General features: G+C 53.7%; 1 protein-coding gene across 3 annotated transcripts in view; it reads left to right on the top strand.

Moving 5' to 3' along the window:
* The window catches only part of MIS18BP1 (MIS18 binding protein 1), a 1,508,798-nt gene that overhangs the window by 884,325 nt on the left and 602,600 nt on the right, over positions 1-21,873 (top strand). The window lies entirely within an intron of this gene.

Raw genomic sequence — 21,873 nt, forward strand, 5'->3', positions numbered from 1 at the left:
TACAAACTGGCTCCTCTGCTGGACTTCCTACCGGACAACAAGAGGGCGGATGCCCTGGAGATCCTACAGGAAGGTGAGGTGGCGTCGGACCACGCCATCACTATTGCGACGGACATCGCCGATACGGGATTTCGCCAGTTGGGCAACAACGTGTGCCTTAGGCGGCGTGGATGGCTCAAGGCTACGGACTTCCGTCAAGACGTACAGACCAGAGTCCTGGACATGCCGTTCGATGGGAACAACCTGTTTGGGAAAACAGTGGACGATTCCCTTCAGGCCATTAAAGCGGACACGGAGACGGCCCGGGCCCTGGGGGTTCTGCAACAACGACGGCCGCCCTTTCGGAGCAGCGGAGGCAAGGGCACCTCCAAAGGTTCCGGCGGCGGTTTCTCCACCTATCGTCAAGCGGCCCGCTCGTCGTCTCAGGAGGCCTATAGGGGGACGAGGCAAGTCGGGCGGACCCCGCCGTCGTCGCCAAGGAGGTCAAGGCGGCAAAGCCTCGTCGAAACAGGATTGAACCGGCCGTGGGGTCGGGCCCCCACCGCAGCACCCCGGTGGGAGGCCGGCTGGCGAGCTTCGTCAGCGTGTGGGAGTCCATCTCCACCGACCGTTGGGTGTTGGACGCCTTAGCCCGGGGCCACGCGCTCGAGTTTCAAAGAAGGTGCCCGCGCATCCCCCCGTAGCCAGGAAAGAGCTTCACGTCCCGCAGCTTCTCCTGGAGGTAAAGGCGATGCTCAGGAAGGGCGCCATCGAACTCGTCCCAAAGAGGCTTCGGGGCTCCGGAGTCTACTCGAGATACTTCCTCGTGAAGAAGAAGGGAGGATGGCGCCCCATCCTAGACCTGCAACGTCTGAACAAGTTCATCAAGGCTCAGAAGTTCCGGATGGTCACCCTCCAGCACGTCCTGGGTCAGCTGGAGGAAGGAGACTTCCTGTCGTCGTTGGATTTGGAGGATGCCTACTTCCATATTCCCATCCTAAGGGGGCACCGAAAATTTCTCAGGTTTGTGGTCCAAGGGCGTCACTACCAGTTCAAAGCCCTCCCCTTCGGACTACGGTCGGCACCCAGGGTTTTCACCAAGTGCCTTGCACCAGTGGCGGCGCAGCTGCGCCGAGAGGGGATCCACGTCTACCCCTACCTGGACGACTGGCTCATCCGAGCCAAGACGAGGGAGCTCGCCGTGGACCACACGGCAAGGACCGTTCAGCTTCTCACGGACCTGGGATTCTCCGTGAACTACGCCAAATCCCACCTGGTACCCGCGCAAGACGCACTGTTTCTGGGAGCGAGGCTCGACACAGTGTCCCTTCTGGCCTCCCCGTCAGAGGAGAGGACCAGGGCCATCCTGGGCAAGGTACAACGGATGTTGGTGGCCGACGCGGCCAAGGTGAGGTCCATCAAGTCCCTCCTCGGAATGATGTCTTCCTGCATCTACCTCATTCCCCTGTGCAGGCTCCGGATGCGCCCGTTGCAAGAGTTCCTGGATGCGCGCTGGATCCAAACGACAGGCAGCTTCGAGGAAAGGATCACACTCGACGAGAGTTTCCGACGAGCGATCCGGTGGTGGGGCACCCGCGCGCATCTGACGGCGGGCATGGACTTCCAGACCCCAGCCCACCAGGAGACAGTGACCACGGATGCCTCCCTGGAAGGGTGGGGAGCGCACACCGAAAATCTGCACGCAAGAGGCCTTTGGCTCCCGACGGAGAAATCACTACATATCAACGTCCTGGAACTCCGTGCAGTGTTTTGGGCCCTCAGGTCCTTCCTTCCGTCCCTCAAGGGCAAGGTGGTGAGGATCTTCACCGACAACACCACCACCATGTTTTACATCAGAACACAGGGCGGAACCAGGTCCCCAGCACTGTCCAAGGAGGCGCAGGACCTGTGGCATTGGGCCGTCGCCCAAAGGATATTTCTGGTGCCGTTTCATCTGGCAGGGATAAAAAAACACCATCGCCGACTCACTCAGCAGGGAGCTGCGCTCGTGCCACGAGTGGGAACTACGGCAGGATCTAGTGGATCGCCTCTTCCGACGGTGGGGCACACCCCAGATCGACCTGTTCGCGACGGCGACGAACTCCAAGTGCCGGAGGTTCGCCAGCAGGTTTCCCCAGGCGAGGAGCATGGGCGATGCTTTCTCGTTCCCCTGGGAGGGCCTGTTCCTTTACGCGTTCCCTCCATTGCCACTGCTGATCCGGCTCATCAACCAGCTCAAGAGTTCACGGTGCAGGATGATCCTCGTCGCACCTGCGTGGCCGAGGCAGATATGGTTCCCGGACCTTCTGGACTTGTCAGCGTCCCCGTCAATCAAGCTGCCGGTGGACGCGGATCTACTCTCCAGGGAAGGAGGCGCCATCCTCCACCACGACCCGAAATCGCTGAACTTGCAGGCCTGGCTCCTGCAGCGCTAGAGTTTGGAAGATACGACATACCGGCCGACTGCAGAGAGGTTCTTGCAAAGGCCAGGGCGTCCTCGACTCTGAAATGCTACGGACACAAATGGAAGAGGTTCTCTGTCTGGTGCCACGCACAGAAGATTAACCCTCTACGGATTACGGCTCCCCAAGTACTGCCGTACCTGCTGACGCTGGCCAAAGCTGGACTGGCACACGCGTCCATCAAGATTCATCTTGCTGCGATCTCCCGATACACCAGAACCACGGGGCGGACGTCCTTGTGGTCTCATCGTCTGGTGAAAGAGTTCATGAAGGGACTGTTCAGATCGTTCCCGCCGGTGAAGGCTCCGGCCCCGGCATGGGAGCTCAACGTGGTGCTGACCAAGCTCATGGGACCTCCGTTCGAGCCTCTGCACTCGGCCCCGTTGAAGTTTCTGTCGTGGAAAACAGCGTTTCTTGTGGCCATCACCTCCGCACGACGAGTGGGAGAGATCCAGGCCCTTTCCTGCAAGGCCCCGTACTTGACTTTTCACGACAGGAGGGTAGTGCTCAGGACGCACCCCTCCTTCATGCCCAAGGTGCCGTCGGACTTCCACCTCAACGAACCCTTGGTGTTGCCTGTGTTCTTCCCGTCGCCTTCGTCGCCGGCTGAGAGGACTTTGCACTCGCTGGATGTGGCTAGAGCGCTAAAGTTCTACGTGGACCGCACGAAGTGTTTTCGGAAGACGTCACAACTCTTTGTGAATTTTGGACCTGTCAATCAGGGGATGGCACTCTCGAAGGCTTCCATTTCCAGATGGCTCTCCGGCTGTATCATGTACTGTCATCGGTTGGCAAACCGACCGCTGCCTGGCCGTCCGAGAGCCCATTCCACCAGAGCGATCGCAGCTACCACGGCGTTCCTTTCTGGTGTGCCCCTGCTGGACATATGCAGGGCTGGTACGTGGAGGTCGACGCACACCTTCACGAAATTCTACTGCGTCGATCGGGATTCCAGGGAGGAGTCCAGGGTCGGCCAAGCAGTGCTGCGCAACCTGTTCGCCTAAGGTGAGCCTGGTGAGGAGGTAAGATGCTTAATTTTGAGTTTGATGTAATGGTTAATGTTGAGCCTTTGCCACCTCCCGTGGTTGTGCATGTGTGTACTGCTATGTATTCTTTATTCATGAGCATGTGAATCCATGCCAGACCCCATGCTGGAGAAGGAACAAGTTACTTACCTGTAACTGTTGTTCTCCAGCATGGGTCTGGCATGGATTCACATGCGAACCCTCCCGCCTACCCCTCTGCGGCTCTTCACTTGGTCATACTGCCACTTCACGTGCTTCCAAATCTGAAGATGGCTGCCAGAGGCGGGGCTTAGGTAGAGGGCAGTCATTGGCTGTGGTCAGTATGACGCAGAGACCAGTGATTGGTTATTACTACGAAAGACAGATCAGAAACGAAACTGATACTGGTTTTTTCTTTACCGAGGATTCCCAGCCTGACGACGGGGAATATTCATGAGCATGTGAATCCATGCCAGACCCATGCTGGAGAGCAACAGTTACAGGTAAGTAACTTGTTCCTAATGTAGCATATGAAAGGAAGCAACTTGTGGTGATCAGACACCCTAAGTGACAAACCTATCATGCAAAGTACGCATTGTAACGATGATGCTTGGTGACATTTCTACACTTCATATTAGCTATTCATCACAAAACCTTTAGCTACACTCTTACATGCAACAAAATATACTAAAACCTCTGCACTATAACATTTTATTAAAGCCGGCATAAACGTATAAATACATTCAAATAGATCTGCACTATTGCATGCAACACAATGTACTTTAGAATACATCCGTGAAAGGCAAATGTTGAATTCATGTCCTGCTGCACAATAATGTCATTAATACCCGCAAGACGTGTGAATGCATTCCCCTTTATCAAATTCCTGCCGACATTAAGAAAACAAGACCACAAGATGTCTCTTTGCATACCGGCAGCCCAGCCCCCCAATATAAACAAAGGACGATCACATAACCCCAGCACCCTCTCAAAAAAAGGTAACGCTGCAGGAAACATCAGTGAAGCAGGACAATACAAACGGCCGGACGTAACACAATACTTCAGGATGGATATCTCCTGCTTTGCCGCAATCACTTTACCATCCAGAGATCCTTTGCTGCGATGTCTGCTCAAATTGCACACCAGCCTTCAAAAGCTCTTTACAGTCTCCCGGTGCCGTTAACACCTCCACGATGCCGGCAGGCATGGAACCTTGCTGCAACTTCTGCGTTCCATGCCTCTTCTCAAAGTCACGTTGACATCACGCTCAGCAAAAAAAGGGATCCTTTTTTCCAACGGGTCATCGCACTCCGGAACTGTAAATGACAACGCACCAGAATGTTGAGGTGGCGCATTCTAGCCCCCGCCCTCACCCACAGCGGCACAGTGACGTCATCGCTCTTGATGGAGGCACCGAGGATGACGGAGCACTGGAGGGCGACCATTGCATTGAGCAGCAGGGGGTCCCAATTTAGGTAAGTCATGAGAGCGCCTTCCATTATGCACCCTTTCATCTGCACACACTTTCAGCTCCACTGTGCCCTCTTTCACTCGAGACGCTCCAGAAAGCGAAACTGCCCAATTCCTCGGTGGAGCGATGGGGGCCCCTGGCTCCTGGACACCTTCATTTTCATGCAGACTTTCGGGCATGATTTCTTTTTTGGGAGCCACTGTGACAAAACCTGGCCTCTGATTGTTTTCTCTGTGTGCACGCCTGAGGCATAACTGCCAACAGACTCTAAATGCCAGCTCTTCGGAACTCTGGTACACTGGCTGCACACCTGATAAGATCCATATGGGACCCATACGGTTAATTTTCTGTAGCTGGGGTCCACTTCTTGAGGCATTGTGACACTGTCTCCAAGCTCAGGTGGCAGTCTCTCTCAGCGCACTGTCCTTAACACAGCTGTCAGCGCCTCTCCTAGAAGCAGAGTGCCGACCCTATTGCCCTGTTTGGTGGTACACTTCAATGTGGCGCAGCGGGTCTCCCTCTTCCTTCTCTCAAATCCAGCTCTTTGCTCTTGCACCCCCCGCAGCAGTCTCCTATCCCCTTCCTCACTCTCACAGGTACCTGTCTCTTCTTTGCACTTCTCCCTCTGCCAGGGTCCGTCTCAAGACCAGCTTGTTGCCAGTTATGTTTGAAAGTACACCAGAGGCAGCAGATAGTTTAGGTAAGCTCCTTTATTATCAGTCTTCAGTTGACATAAGGTACATTATACTTGAGATGGGAGGGGAGTTAAGGGAATAGAGCCCACTGGCTCCCACCACCCAGGCTACATCATACTGCCAAAGGCGTAACACTCACGGTCTCAAGCATACTGAACATTCCAGCACTCATACCAACACCATGGGGAACAAGGACACAGCAGGAAGCAAGTGAAAGCCAAGTACTAACCTTGGAAGTCAAATCTAATTACCAGATCCTAACAAGTTTCTAATAGACTTTGTTTGCAATTTCTTCTCCTTTGGCTTTGAAGCTGTCCTTTCATTAGTTATAGTACTAAAACAGAGAACCTGTAATATGCTGAGCCATGCATTTATTACTAAGAACAAGTACACTTTAAATGCAAGGGCTTCATAGTGGGACATGGTGCAACACATCTGAATTAAAATATCAAAAATATTCTAAAATCTGATTGAATGCCGCTGTCAAGACCAGTAGGATAAAGCCCATGCCTGTTTATTGCACCAGAAGATGAAATGAAAGAAAATAGAAGCTGATAAAAACATACAAAACTACATACACCGCAGAGGTGAAAATTGAAAGCCAACTATTGCTGCAAAACCATCACAAAAGTGTTGCTTCATGTTGCCAGCTCACCGCAAGGTTGAAGCTGTTGTGGTTGGAATAGTGTTTGATTGGGTCGTGTGTGGGTTGGGATTATTTGTTTTGTAGTGGCTATGTAGCGAATATGGAAGGCTAGGCTGGCCAATGAGTTCTTATATGTGCGGCAAGACTCAGTAGAAAAGTGAACATTGATGACCGGGAGAAGGTGAGGAAAATAAGCAATAACCAGTAATTAAAACCTCAACTAAACACTCAACTTGCTTCCAAGCAAACCATTTTGTAGTCCAATGTGGGAATAGAGAGATGGGTGGGGGTGAGATGAACATGAAGGAAAGCAGAATTCAGCGAAAATAGAATAAACAGAAAAGATGAGATACAGAAGCAATGACGTGTCCTAATACCTGCAGAAACATTGGAATACAGATCGGGGATACCAATGGAGGACAATGATCCATATGCAGCATTTTTCGGTAAGATCTAACATGTTTGACTAACCTTTTTTTTCACTGCCACATAACCTGTTGAATGTTTGAAAATAATTGTTTGGTGGTGGTGTTTGTACCGATTTATAAAGCATTACATGAAATAATGTACAGATTTGTTTTTAATTAATCTGCATAATCACTCATTAGTGAGTGCTTATGTTTTCTAAAAAGATAAAAATAGTCAAATTGTTTTAGTCATTAGTAACCGGTTCTTCACAATGTTATTTATTTCCTCAACACTTTCAAGGATACATTGGTTTAACTTACTTTAAAAAAAAAAAGAAATTCATGCCTCACATATGTTAGCTCTATGATTGGATGTGCCATTTTAATACAGCTGTTGTATTAATGAGATCCTACCGTTTATCATTTGCTTAGATTAATGGCTTTCAGGTTCAAATGGCATATTCTGCTACCCTCCCATGACATACTTTTGTTATGTGGTTAAGTGGCTAATCTCAGGTTTTATTTGGTTTGTGTTGCCATTTTATTGAGATCAGCATAAAAAGAAAGTTTTGGAACAACGCTTGCTAGTGTTACATTACTCCCAGTGCCTGTTCCTTCAATCTGACAAGCTTGTTTGATTGTTCTTTGATTACTAGATTAGAAGTGCTCCCTTGAAAGAATAGAACAAAGACTTACGGGGTAATTCATGGAATTTCGCACAAAAGTGGCGCACGCGGCTGGCGCACAGTGTTCCCGTGCGATAGACTGCGCCAGCCGCGTGCGATAAAATCCATTTAATCGCACAGCGTATTCATGGATTTTAGCCTCCAAAACCAGCCGTGGTGCAGAGTGGCGCAGCGACCCTGCAGCTGCGCCAGTTACGCCCCCAAGAACGCCCTCGCACAAGGAAAACTCATCAAAAGTCCCAATTCAGCGCAAAGGGCTGCGCTAACCCTGGGCCAGTTTAAAGGGCTGTCAAACAGCAAACGCCAAGCGGGAACGTGTATTTCAGGGGTGCGTGGGAAGTTCCACACGCGATTGGGCTGGGTACGTGTATTTCGGGGTGCACGGGAAGTTCCACACGCGATTTCAGCAGGGTATGTGCATTTCGGGGTGCGCGGGAAGTTCCACAGGCGATTCCAGCAGGGTATGTGTATTTCAGGGTGCGCGGGAAGTTTCACACGCGATTCCATCAGGGTACGTGTATTTCAGGGGTGCATGGGAAGTTACACATGCGATTGTGCCGGGTATGTGTATTTCAGGGGTGCGCAGGAAGTTTCACATGTGATTCCAGCAGGGTACGTGTATTTCAGGGTGCGCTGGAAGTTTCACACGCGATTGGGCTGGGTACGTGTATTTCAGGGGTGCGCGGGAAGTTTCACACGCGATTCCAGCAAGGTACGTGTATTTCAGGGATGCGCGGGATGTTACACACGCGATACGCCATGTGCGAGTGGGGTACGTGTATTTCAGGGGTGCGTGTGAACATTCACACGCGACTGGGCCTGGGAGAGCGGGGTACGTGTATTCCTGGGGAGGGCGGGAAGATTTACACGGTCACCTACAACGCGCCAAAAAAGACGGTCCAATCCGGAAACACGTAGGCCAGCATGAAGCAGGCATACGTCGACTCGCAGGAAGCAGGCGTACGTCGACACGCGCAGCATAAAAGTGCGCACAAACAACAAACAAGCTCAGACGCCAGGATGAATATACTGTTCCTAGCAGCAGTGGCCGTGGGATACCGCAGGAGGAGGATAGTCAGGGCCAGAATCATCACACCCAGAACCAGCCTTTTTGGGATGCCTGATGACCAGGTGTATGGGAGGTACAGGTTTCCACCTCACATAATACTCCACCTGGTCGGTGAGTGGGAGGATGACCTCACATCACCCACCCTGTGCTCCCAAGCACTCACCCCCCCTGGAGAAGGTCCTCAATGTACTGCACTTCTTGGCTACCGGATCATTTCAGCGGAAAAGTGCCATAGTGGTGGGGTGTCACAGGCCACGCAGTCACGGTGCCTACACCAGGTGTTGGCCATCATCACTGCACACCCATCAGTCCGCAGGCACATATACCTGCCCAGAACACCTGCAGAAAGGCAGGCTGCCGCTCAGGATTTCTATGGGGTGGCACAATTTCCCAAAGTGCTAGGTGCCATTGATTGCACCCATGTGTCTCTGCGTCCCCCCAGGGCATCTGAGCACATCTATAGAAACCGCAAGCACTGGCATTCCATCAACATCCAGGTAGTATGTGATGCCAAGGGAATCATCACCTCAGTATATGCCAACTATCCAGGGTCCACCCACGACAGCTTCATTTACAGAATGTCAACCCTAAACCGGGACATGGAAGCTGGGCGGCATGGCGATGCATGGCTGCTTGGTGAGTATAAATGCCACTGCACATGCATGCCTGTCAGATACAGAGTAATGTCACTACCCCACTAATGATACCCATCACCACCTCCCCAGGGGACAGTGCCTACCCTCTGAGCACCCACATGATGACCCCAATTCGGAACCCCATCACGCCTCCCGAGGTAAGATACAACACAGCCCATATTGCAACCCGGGGCATAGTGGAACGCACATTCGGAGTGCTCAAGTCACGCTTTCGCTCCTTGACCGTTCTGGCGGGCAGCTGTTATACCCTCCCCCAGTAGTGTGCAGGATCATAGCGGCAGCATGTGTCCTGCACAATGTTGCAACACGCCGGGGCCTGGCTGTGGACATGGTGGTGCCCCCGCATCCTCAACCACATGCACGCCCGCTGCGCATGGGAGGGGAAAGGGCACGGGGTGAGGCAGCCCGTACGCAGCTGGTGGCTAATTACTTCACATAGAAATCACACCCCTGTGGAGTGCACACAGCCCTGGCACATACCATCTGACAATCAATGATGCCTCAATCAGACAATGATGATGAATGAAGGGACAGTCAACTGTCACAACCATAGCAGCCTGACATTGTTCACCCGGAAGTGTTACAATGTGTGCATCCCTATCGACACAAACACCACCAATGCAGTGTCATCAAAAGACACACTTCTATGCATCAAAAATGAATACCCACTTGCAAAATACAACATAACAGTGCCATGTCACCCAACCCCTCCCCGCACCGCCACACAACACACCATGGCATGTCATGCAATGTGAGAGCAAACAAAGTAATCCCCAAAACATGACACAAGTGTCACAAAGTACAGTGTCCCTAATGGAAACTGGCCGCACATGAAATGCTCACAGTAATGCAGGACCAACAACACACATGAGCAAATATTTAGCAATAATACAAATCAGCTACACAACCTCAAACCTACCATAAACATGACAGTACGAATTTAAAAAAATTGGTAGTCTCACTGCCTGATAATGGCAGCACTTCGACCACTTCCAACTGTACAGTGTTGGCGCCACGCAAAAGTGTAGGTGCACTGCTTACAACATGGACTCCATCTCCAAAGTAGACGGCCTTTTGCAGAAATGAGGAATGGACCTGCAAATCAGGAGGATGAGATGGATGCAGAGGAACATATCAATACACCATGCAGTGTACAATACAACAACAATATGCACTAGGAATGTATACACAGTATTGACTACAGACTGCCCACACAGCACATGGGAGTCCAACGTCACTGTGTAAGTCAATGTCACTTGGGCACACCCTTTGCAAGCCCATGAAAACGGGAAGCAGGAGGGGGTGTGTCTCACACAAACCCAAGCATCTAACCCAAATTCAGGACAAGCCTGCATGTGCCCAGCCACAATACAGCGGATGCCCACGTGAGCCACACAAGGCAACACACTGAAAAAAAATCAAAAATGGCCATGTATGGGGTGGGGGAGGCCACCAGGAGGTCCGAGGACAGGGTGCACACCAAAACCCACCTGTGTGGATTCTGCGGAAAAAAAACACCTCCATGGGCTCATGGCCTGCACGGCTACCCTATTGTGAGAGAATCGCTGCTGTCGCTCTCCCCACCCTCTGCAACTGCATCAGGAGGTGGTGGCACTATGGGAGGCAGCCCACGCAAAGCCCTAGTCTGGTCCTCCATGGCAGCTAGCATGCGGGTGTGGAAGGTCTGGTAAGGTCTGGTTCTGGAGGATAATCGCGCAGAGGTCCCCATACAACAACTCACGGGATGCCTGGACCTCCTCCCGAGTTGCCTGCATCTCAGCTGGGAGTGTATGTGTGAGCCGCCCCAGCTGCTATTCTGTCCTCGTGTCAGTTGAAGCCTCAAGCTCAACAAGAGTCACCCTGAGGTGACGGAGTTCCACCCTCAGGGCTTCCCTGTGGCCCTGGGACTCTATAGAAATGGCTTCCCGCAGAATCTCCAGTGCCGCCCGTCTGTCCCTGTTGGACGCCAACATGTCCTCCCTGTGTGACTGGCAAATGGAGTCTGTTGCCTGCTGTAGTTGCTCCATCAGCCTTTCTTGGGGGACAATGGAAGTGGCCACCCTATCCATGGCCTGAGCCATCATCTCAGCTGATGCTGCCTGTTGGTTTGTCATACCATATATGGATTGCTCCCATGCGGTATTGCCAGGTGGCGTACGGCCACCGTGTCGGCGGGCACCACACCTGTCTGGGGCAAGGCGAACTGTGCCTTGCTGTGCCGGCACTGCCTGAGGCTGCAGGACTGCATTCCCCCTCTGATCTGCTGGCCCAGGAACAGGATCAGATGTTGCGGAGTGTGACCCTGCATCCGTAACCACCAAAGGCGGTGTCATGAGAGCTACTCCCGAGGAGCCAAGACTGGCCCAGCGTCCCCGGAAGCAGGCTCATCATCCACACCCCCGGTTCCAGCAGACCCCTACAGGGGCCCTTTGGACCATGTCCTGGTGCCTCTGGTGCCAGGGGCATAAGGAACCACAGTCCCGGCGCCATGGGCGCCGGGCTCATATTCTTAAAGTGTGCAGTAGTGATTGGGTGTACTTACCTGTGGCAGACCATGCTGCATACTCACCTAGAACAATCCAAGCTGGGTGAAGTCGCAGCCACTGGCTGGGAGGGACCAATCCTCTGTTACAGGAACTCTTTTCTTACATGGGTGGGGCTGATGCTAATCCTCTGACACTGGAACTCTTTTCTTACCTGGGTGAGGCTGGAGGAAGAATACACACCAAAGCACTTCTCCACTATTTAAACCACGCCCGATAGAATTCACGTGCTTCGCGTTATTCTGCAACAGCAGCAGGACGCTCACTGAGTCGACTCCTGCATTCCAGGTCCAGACACACCCTCAGCTTCTCGAGCAGCAACCTGAGGATGAAGAAAAGGCACAGGAACATCTACCCACCAGAATTCAGCCACAAGAGTCCAGTCTCCGCCAACCTGCAAATAAAGACATAAGGTTAGAAAATGGGCAACACGCTCGCAGCTGCGCTCGCTTACCTTATCCATCCATGATCACACCGGAGTTCAGCGGCCTTCACTTCGGCAGCATCCCAGCACCTGGAAGACACAAGACATTATTAGTGGTGTCCGAGCCGAAGGGTTCGCAACTCAGTTATACTTACGCGCTTCTTCACGCGCAGCAGCGGCAGCATCACCCTCAGCATTTCGGTACCTGAAAGGAAGTAAAAGACATTATCAGAGGCGCCCATTTGGAAACGGCCACAATTCAGTTATACTTACGTGCCACCGCACGTGCAACAGCGGCGGCATCACCCTCAGCATTTCGGTACCTGAAAGGAAGTAAAAGACATTATCAGAGGCGCCCATTTGGAAACGGCCACAATTCAGTTATACTTACGTGCCACCGCACGTGCAACAGCGGCGGCATCGCCCACAGCATCTCGGCACCTGAAAGACAGAAAAGGACATTATAAAAGGGTGCTTCTTCAGAAGCGGCCTCAGATCTTCTATACTCACGAACCTCTTCTTGCACAGCAGTGGTGGTGTCGCCAACAGCTCCTCGGCACCTGAAGGACTATTACAAGCCACAAAAGGACACTGAGCCTAAACACTGAAATCATCCAGTGACGTAACTGGATTCCATGCGCCCCTGCACCAGACGCAGGATGGAGAGCTCGGCTTTACTAAACCAAAGGTGAGAGTTTGTGGAGACCAGTCGAGGACCAAGAAGTGGGAAAAGCAGAAGATTGGTGGGAGAACTTATCCAACCAGCTTGTAATTACCCCTTTTTCTTCCACCTGCAGAAAACTCACCTTACAAGCCAGACAGTCAATATTCGGAGGTCCTGCCCAGAGCATCGTCCGAGTTCTACGCCTCATCATAGTCATAGAAGCAACTGTAGCAGTCCAGTTTGGGTCAGAGCCTCCGTGGGAATCAGTTGAGCGTTACAGACGGACCTATCAACACTGACATCCCCATTGAGGGTTCTACCCCTGGTGCAGGTGGGTCGGACAGAACAGAATCCCTCCCAGAAACGCTTACCTGCGACCGCACATAGGTCTCTTCATCTGAATCGACACCTGAATAGAGCTCGGGGGAGGTGCACCCAGAGTCACCCCTTGAGAGAATGGTCTGCAGCAAGTATGGGTTCTCACCCACCACCACACCACGTCCCTCACTGGTGCCTGGTCGGGCCTGAGACCCCTCCTGGGTCTGCACCATCTCCACAACCCCAGCAGTATCAAGTGGGTCATCCCCTACAAAGACATGAAAGAAAAGAAATGGGAACAGGCATTAGCACCATGGCACACAATTAGGGCTGAGAAGCAACAGAACCAGTACTCCATTGACACATGTCCCACATGACTATAACCCTCCCATGCATGCACCGTCACTGCGTATGAAGGGGAGGAAAATGGCACACATTGATGACACCAAGATGGAAGATCAACACATTTGCTGCATGCTGGCTAGCAGTGCCATCACACATTGGCCTGTGATTGGCATGTCCAATACACATACATGACACATGCCATCACATAGATGGCATGTACCATAGCCATGTCTCACACATGATAATAGGACTGAGAAATGCCTAGTGAAAGTGGTGGAATGCAAACAATCAGCCTGAATGAACACAGAAAAATATGCAACAAAGTTGTGGCAAGATGACACTTCAAGGGCAACTGGCGTGATGTTGGGCTAAATATCTACTGTTGCCAGAAGGGATACTGCAATAGCCAAATCCTGGTGCGCAGAATGTATTGGATGAAGCACATGGGTGACCCAAACCACTCAGGCACACACACCCTCACCTGGCACTCAATCAGAAGCCCTCACACACACACCATGCACATGGATGACACACACATGCATGTGCACTCACCGGACAATGCCTCGTAATCTGGCAGGTCTCCCACGCCTTGGATCTGTTCCTCCGTGACGTAGGTCCCAGCAACATACTCATGTGGAGTGAGTTCAATGTCTCTGCTGGAGACCCACCTCCAGTCACTAGAGTAGCGGCATGACTTGAGGCCAGCTTTTTCTTTGCCCTGCGCTTCAGGTCATTCCAGCGCTTGTAGCAATCATTAGCTGTGCGCCTCACGATTACAAGAGCACTTATGATGTCCGCGATCGTCTGCCAGTGTGCCTGACGTTGAGCAGGTGTCGTCTTGCATCCTGCAGTAATCAACATTTTCCGGTCATGTGCGGACACATACTCCACAAGTGCATCACGTTCGGCCTCACTGAAGCTAGGCTTCCTCGAGGTGCCGGACTGTGTAGCCGTGTCTGGGGCATCAGCCTGTACTGGACGAGCACTCTTCCGCTTGGAAGGTGGTGGGGATCCTGAGTGTCCTACGCCGCTCTGGACACTAGGGGCAGGAGCCCCGGTGGACTGTGTACTAGGAGTGTGGGAATAAACACTGAGCATGGGACTTGGTGCAGGCATTAGCTGAAGTGTGATGTAGTCAGGGGGAACGTCAGCAGGATGGACTGGGACCGACACTGTCCTGGCTGGGTGAGTGAGAGCTGGGGTGGATGGAGCCGCAGCTGCCCCTGCAGCCTCCTCACCCTGCCTACTTGGGGCAGCAGATGACATAGCTGCCCATGATCCACGTGGCCGGGTGACATCGACGTGCATGCCACTCATGGCCTAGACCTGCTGACGACACACGTGGCCTAGACCTGCTGACCTGGAAGTCAGCCTGGGAGTCACCCTGTGCCAGGTCTGGTGCCGCAATGGGCTGGTCCAACAAGGGCTGAGCATGGATGGTGTCAGCCACGTTACCCTCAACCGGGGGGGGCATGGGTGTCCCTGACTGGTCCGCCACACAAGGGGGGCTAGGGGCACCCTGCAAGTCCCGGCCACGTCCCCTACCGTATCCACCATGCCCACCTCTTGAGGCTCGGCCACCTTTGCCACCCTTACCGCTTGCTCGCCTCCCAACCATGGCACTGATGTTGTTGTGCGTATTGGAGTTGCAGTAAACTATTGTCCTGGGCAATTGGGGGTGAAAGGGGTAGGGTACTAGATGGAATTCGTACCCTAGTGCTCTAGCAAGGCTGTATGTGACCCCTGGGGAAAGATGGCGGGTCACGCAACGCCCAGGCACCCCAAAACAGGGAGATAACGTGCATGCAACCCCTCCTAGACCACGTGCGTGGAAAAATAAACCTGCACTACGCTGTGGCACCCAGAAACACAAAAATGAAAGTATGCGTGTCACACGCAGCCTAGAATGGCCTCTGAAGGGGTACGCGACACACGGGGCAAGCACAGATGTTAAATACGTGCGCGACTCACTATCTGCCTGGAAAAATAGCGTGAAAAAGACGTGCGTGTGCGCGCTGGCAACACCCCCGCCAAAAGAAGAATTGTACGCTGTCTGAGGAGACAGGACAACAGAAGTGTACACTGTTTGAGGAAACAGGCCTAGAAAAAAGACAAAAAGAGAAAAAGCTGTCAGAGGTAACAGGGAGTACGAACTTGAAACCCTGTGAAGTAAATCACGTGTGAACCGACAAGAAGTACAGATTTCACCCACTCGCTCTCCACGAAAAGCACGTACAAGGAAATGGCGTTCCACACGTGCCTTTTAAACCTGCCCACACGTCCAGCGTCACTTCCGCGTGTACGCGCTAAGGCCCTATCCTCCAATTACATGAGCTGACACTCTGACGTGCAGTCATTGGACGTGTAACATGAACCCGTGTACAGGGAAACGCCCGCGCACGCACGTCACAGACGCGCATACGCGCTGAGGCCCTTTCCACCAATTACACGCTTTGACACTCGGACGGGCTTATTATTTCCACACGCCATGGAAAACGCCCATGCGTGTAACGTCATAGACGTGCCTACCCGCTGGGGGTCTTTGGGCCAATGAATTTGCGTACGTGTGCTGACGCGCTTACGTGCTAAAGGCCTTTCCTCGAATTACACGCAGACGTGCTGGATTTTCACGTGCCAAATCACTCCGTATCAAGCTGGCCACACGTAAGCACACAGAAGACCACGCTCCTAACCAGAAGGCCGAATCACTGCCCCCTAGAGCTCCGAGCACGCTCCCACCTGCCATCTGCTGCTGCCTGACTGCCTGCTGCCCACGTGCCCTGCCATTTGCTGCCTGCACATCAGTCAGGGGTGCTGTTGCTGTGACCACCCCTGCTGGAACCGAAGACTCCCGACTGGGATTCCATCGCTCCACAGCCCAGCCCCAGGACCCAGTTGCCCACCCACTCCTGCCTCTGGGGTCCCACTACACCATCTGGCACCACTGGCAAACCCCAGCCAGAGAGGCAGAGGGGCACCAGCTTCACTGCCACCGAAGTTGGTGTCCTGGTGGAGCTAGTCCTGGGGCAGTATGATGCCCTCTTCGGAGGTTTGTGCGCCGACAAGTAAGGACGGACTCGGATCTGGACGGACATTGTGACTGCCATCAACGCGGAGGGGGTGGCAGTCCGACAATTCCATTATGTCAAGAAGCGCTGGGACGACTTCAGGTCCAGGACCCTGAACAAGGCCGGGCGCCTCTTGAAGGCAGCGGATGCTAAGGGGCGCCGGGGCCACTTGTCGGAAGATCAGATGAGGGTCCTGGAATGCATATCCCCAGCGCTCCACGTCCAGGTCCTTGAGAAGCAGACCCGTCTGGAGTCGAGCGGTAAGTGTACATGCATACTGATTGTAAGCTGTGCGTGTGGTGGTGTGCCAGTAGTGTGCAGGTTGCACATGTGGTTTTATGGGGCCAAGTATGGGGGGTGTGTACAGGGCCGTGAGGCTAACACATGCGAGGGCTCTCATGTGTGAGACATGGATGGTGCTTGTGTGTGTAGGCTTGCATGCCAAATGCAGATGTGTGTGCACACATGTTTGAATGAATGTGTTTGTAAGTAGGCATGGTCGTGATGTCACACATGGATGTTGATTTCAGCTGCATGTATCTGCACCGTGTACATGTGCATGTGTGTGTATTTGACAAGGGTGCAACAGTGATGCAACATGGATGCATGTGACACCGGGATGTGGAAGACTGATTGGCAGATGTGACATGGATGCCGATCTCAACACTGCAACAGTTGGCGGAGGTGTACACATGCATGCAATTGTGAGTGTGGTGGTGTGTGCATGTGTAGTGCACTCCCTGTGTTGCATCTGATGTCTGGCTCACCTTTGCCTGCTCATGCTGTTATGTGTATGGATGGTGCTGGCTGTTGCGATATGGCTGTGGTATAGCTCATGTGTGCGAGTTGAAATGACATGTATGTTGGGGATTGTGATGCCATGTCTGAGGTTTGCCAATGCCACTCATGTACAACTGTCGTGTGTATGAGTCCATTGTACAGTGCCCTGATGCCTGTGTTTTATTTCTCCCTGTCTGCAGCGTCAACTGATGAAGAGGGCGGAGAAGGTGCTGTGGAGCACAGCGGCAGGGATCGCACCGCCAGCCGGAGACGCAAGGCCCGGCTCCCCTCCCAGGTTGTCATCTCGTCGGGGAGTGAGGAGTCCGGTGCCGCGTCCCAGGCCGCAGCTGCCGAGGGGAGGTCCAAGAGGATGAGGTCGGAGTTGGACTCCTCGGCAGCAGAAGGGGCAGCTGGGACCCCACAGAGCCCGACGGGGGAAGATGGCACAGAGTCATCCAGGTTGGTGGGGGTTTGGTGGAGGAGGAGGCCGTGCAAGCGACAGAGACGGGGTCTGGAGGTGGGGATTCCACTGGTGCTAGTGGTGCAGTGCAGGACCAGGGACAGGAGGCAGGGACGCCGCTGAGGTGCCTGTGTGCAATCCTGTCCCTGCATCATCTTGCACCAGCAGGGATGCCTACGTCCAGACCCGTTTTCAGGCAGGGGATGAGCTTACAACTGGCCTTCCTCTGCCTGCGGACGTGGCTATCTAGGTACGGGTTGAGCCTGTCCTGACTGGTGTGGCGTTGCGTCAACGGGCCATGCGAGGTGACCTGCAGTCTTTTCGTGAGGAGACTGCACGTCATCTCGAATGGCTCGTTGACTGCGTATGCTTACTGGGACGGGTTCCGACCCCCTCCTCAACTGAACCCCCTATGCGCCAGTCGTCCTCCGTGCCATATTTCCACCCATTTGTCACCTGGGTGCCCTGTGGAGCTGCCTCTGACCGTGCGGCTAGACTGGTGGAGGACACATCCCTGCCACAGTCGGGAGTCGGACGTCCAGCAGGGGTGGTCACATCAACGACTGCACCCCAGCCGGAGGAGGATGTGCAGGCAGCAGGAGCCAGGGCACGGGCTCAGGCACAGCAGCAACGAGGTGGGAGCCATGATGGCTCGGGGCCTTCGACATCGGAGGGGCAGGCATCGGCCGGAGGGCAGGAGGATCCAGTACGGGAAGTGTCTTCCGTGTGGCAGCAGTTGGGCCACGCCATACATGCGGAGCGGCAGCGGGCGGAAGAGGCACAGCTCACGATCGTCAGGGCGGGGAACTCCATGCGGGGGGCCCTGAGGCGGGCCGAGTGCCTCGAGGCAATCCGCAGGGAGTGGAGGAGAACATGTCGTCGTCCCTGCAGACCCTCGGGGCCATGGAAGAGGACCGCCTCCGAGGCATTGAGCAGGAATTCGATGATGCCCTGGCCCGGAGCATCCAGAAGTGAGCCGTCGGACTAGCCCGCTTCCCTTTTAAATAGTTCTTTAGTGTTAAGTTTCCTTTCGGTTTTGTTTTTTTTTGGGGCGGTTGGACAATGCCCCAACTTCTTGTATATAGTTCTTCATTAGGTGAGGGTTTTATTTCATAGGTTTCACTTAAAGGATTGGGCACATGGACCCTGGATGTTCACTTTATAAATAGTTTGACAATGGATTTGGATTATTGTTTTTTTTTTTCCAATGGTTTTTTAATATTTTTGCACCTTGGATTTATTTTCTCAGACTAACACTTTGGAGACTTGCTTTTGGATTGCTTTTCATTTGGATTTCATGCATATTTTTCATTTATTGGACATGCAGGATTTCATTTCTTATTTCCATTTTCTTCTGTTCCATTTCATTCCCTTGCTTTTCTGTTTAATACATTATCATTTGGTACTTAAATGTGTGGCATTCTCTCTTTGGTTTCATGCATGTCACAATGTGTCTTTTATCATTCACATGCTCTCATTGTGTGGGTTTGACGGATATATGTTGATGTGCAGACTAGCCATTTGGGATGCATCATGTGGTGGTGATTTCTTTGTGGGGTGGAACTCATACCTGGTGGTGTGTTCGGACTGGGGTGGCGTGGGGGGTGTATAGAGGGGGCATGGGGACCATGATTGTGGATCGTCATGAGGTGTTGGGGGGGACATGTGTGGGGGCCTGCTGGCAGGTGCCCTGCACTGCTGGGGGGTGGGGGTGCAGGGGGACATGAGTGGGGGCCTGCTGGCAGGTGTCCCTGACTGCTGGGGGGTGGGGGTGCAGGGGGACATGAGTGGGGGCCTGGTGGAGGCTGCCCCTGACTGCTGGGGGGTGGGGGTGCTGGGAGACATGAGTGGGGGCGCTGGGAGACATGAGTGGGGGCCTGGTGGAGGGTGCCCCTGACTGCTGGGGGGTGGGGGTGCAGGGGGACATGACTGGGGCCTGCTGGCAGGTGCCCTGCACTGCTGGGGGGTGGGGGTGCAGGGGGACATGTGTGGGACATGGGTGGAGGCTTGCTGGCAGGTGCCCTGCACTACTGGGGGGGTGGGGGTGCAGGGGGACATGTGTGGAACATGAGTGGGGGCCTGGTGGAGGGTGCCCCTGACTGCTGGGCGGTGGGGGTGCAGGGGGACATGAGTGGGGGGCCTGCTGGCAGGTGCCCTGCACTGCTGGGGGGTGCAGGGGGACGTGTGGGACATGAGTGGGGGCACTGCTGGGGGGTGGGGCTGCAGGGGGAAATGAGTGGGGGCCTGCTGGCAGGTGCCCTGCACTGCTGGGGGTGGGGTGTGCAGGGGCAAATGAGTGGGGGCCTGCTGGCAGATGCCCTGCACTGCTGGGGGTGGGGTGTGCAGGGGGAAATGAGTGGGGGCCTGGTGGAGGGTGCCCCTGACTGCTGGGGGGTGGGGGTGCTGGGAGACATGAGTGGGGGCCTGGTGGAGGGTGCCCTGCACTGCTGGGGGGTGGGGGTGCAGGGGAGCATGAGTTGGGGCCTGCTGGCAGGTGTCCCTGACTGCTGGGGGGTGGGGGTGCAGGGGGACATGAGTGGGGGCCTGGTGGAGGGTGCCCCTGGATGCTGGGGGGGTGGGGTTGCTGGGAGACATGCGTTGGTAATCATTAGTGCAAGGTGACATGTGGGTTGGCTGGGGGGCATGGCCATGGTGGATGTGCTGCCTGCGGGACATGACCAGGGGTGCAGGGTAGTCCCCTGTGGTGTGGGCTGCCTGCAGGGGCCGTGGAGGGTGTAGAGGGAACACCTGGGAGGACCCACACAGCCAATTCACGTGTAGTACTCCCCGGCACCCCTGAAATACACGTACCCTGCTGAAATCGCGTGTGGAACTTCCCGCGCACCCCGGAATGCACGTAGCCTGCTGAATTTGCGTGTGGAACTTCCCGCGCACCCCGGAATACACGTAGCCTACTGTGATCGCGTGTGAAACTTCCCGCGCACCCCGGAATACAAGTAGCCTGCTGAATTCGCGTGTGGAACTTCCCGCGCACCCCGGAATACGCGTAGCCTGCTGAATTCGCGTGTGGAACTTCCCGCGCACCTTGAAATACACGTACTCTGCTGCATTCATGTATGACACTTCCCGCGCACCTGGAGATACACGTACCCTGCTGCATTCGTGTGTGACACTTCACGCCCACCCCGAAATAGACGTACCCAGGCCAATCACGTGTAGTACTTCCCGCGCACCCCGAAATGCACGCACATGCTATTTTTCACACAGCGGGTGTCCGTGTTTGTCGCGTACCCCTTTGCACGTCATTTGTCCTAGAGGGCCACAGTATGGGACATTCATCATAGCTGTATATAGGTGCTTTTTGTTAGCGCACATTTTGGCGCACATTTATTTCAGGCGCAGGGACGCTACCGCTTGCATTCTTGTGGCGGACGTGTTTGGGCATGTGCGCGTATTTGCCCGTGCGCTGGTTTGCCCTATTCGATTCCATGAATACGTGTTGTAGGCGAGCGTGTGGGCGTTCCGCGCACTTGCCTCCTGTACTTCCCCTGTGACGCCCATATTTTCACACGTTGTTCCCCATTCCGAGTGTTGCGCCCCGTGTTCCGCCTACTTTTGTTATGTGCGCCGCGCTATGTGCGATTTCGCTGTGGCCGTGGCGCACGCCGTTGGATGACCTGTGTACCGGCGTTCGCCGCACACTTTTTCAGCGCTCATCCAATATTTTTCTCGCGCACGGACTTCCATTAATCGATGTGCGCTGGTTTCCCTGCGATTTTCGCACTTGCACTGCGATTCGCACGTTTTTGCCCGCTTGCGCCGATATTTTCGGCGCACATTGATTCCATGAATCGGCCTCTTAATATGTCTGCCCAAAATACAACAAACTACGTTGAACTAAGCACGCTTCAGTCCTAAGAAAATTATACTTTTTAAATATCAGTTAGTTGCTTGAAAACAAATTCTTATTGGAGCATGCTTTCTTTTTAAACGATCAAGTGTGAAACACAGGGTTTCACCACTTGTAGAAGCATGCATTCTATGCTTCGCCTTTATCCTCTTTCTAGCTCCATAACCAATAAGAAATATAATCTTCCCTTTGTGATGTGTGCACACTGGGGATTGTGCAAGTAGACATGGACCATCTCAGTGACAGGAAGCCCCCGTTGTGTTTTCCCTTTCTCCCCACTGAACAAGTTTCAATATCCGAGTCCTTACCATCGGGATCTTTTATG

Source organism: Ambystoma mexicanum, chromosome 14 (assembly GCF_040938575.1).
Source record: "Ambystoma mexicanum isolate Mex_15411 chromosome 14, UKY_AmexF1_1, whole genome shotgun sequence".
Taxonomy (NCBI): domain Eukaryota; kingdom Metazoa; phylum Chordata; class Amphibia; order Caudata; family Ambystomatidae; genus Ambystoma; species Ambystoma mexicanum.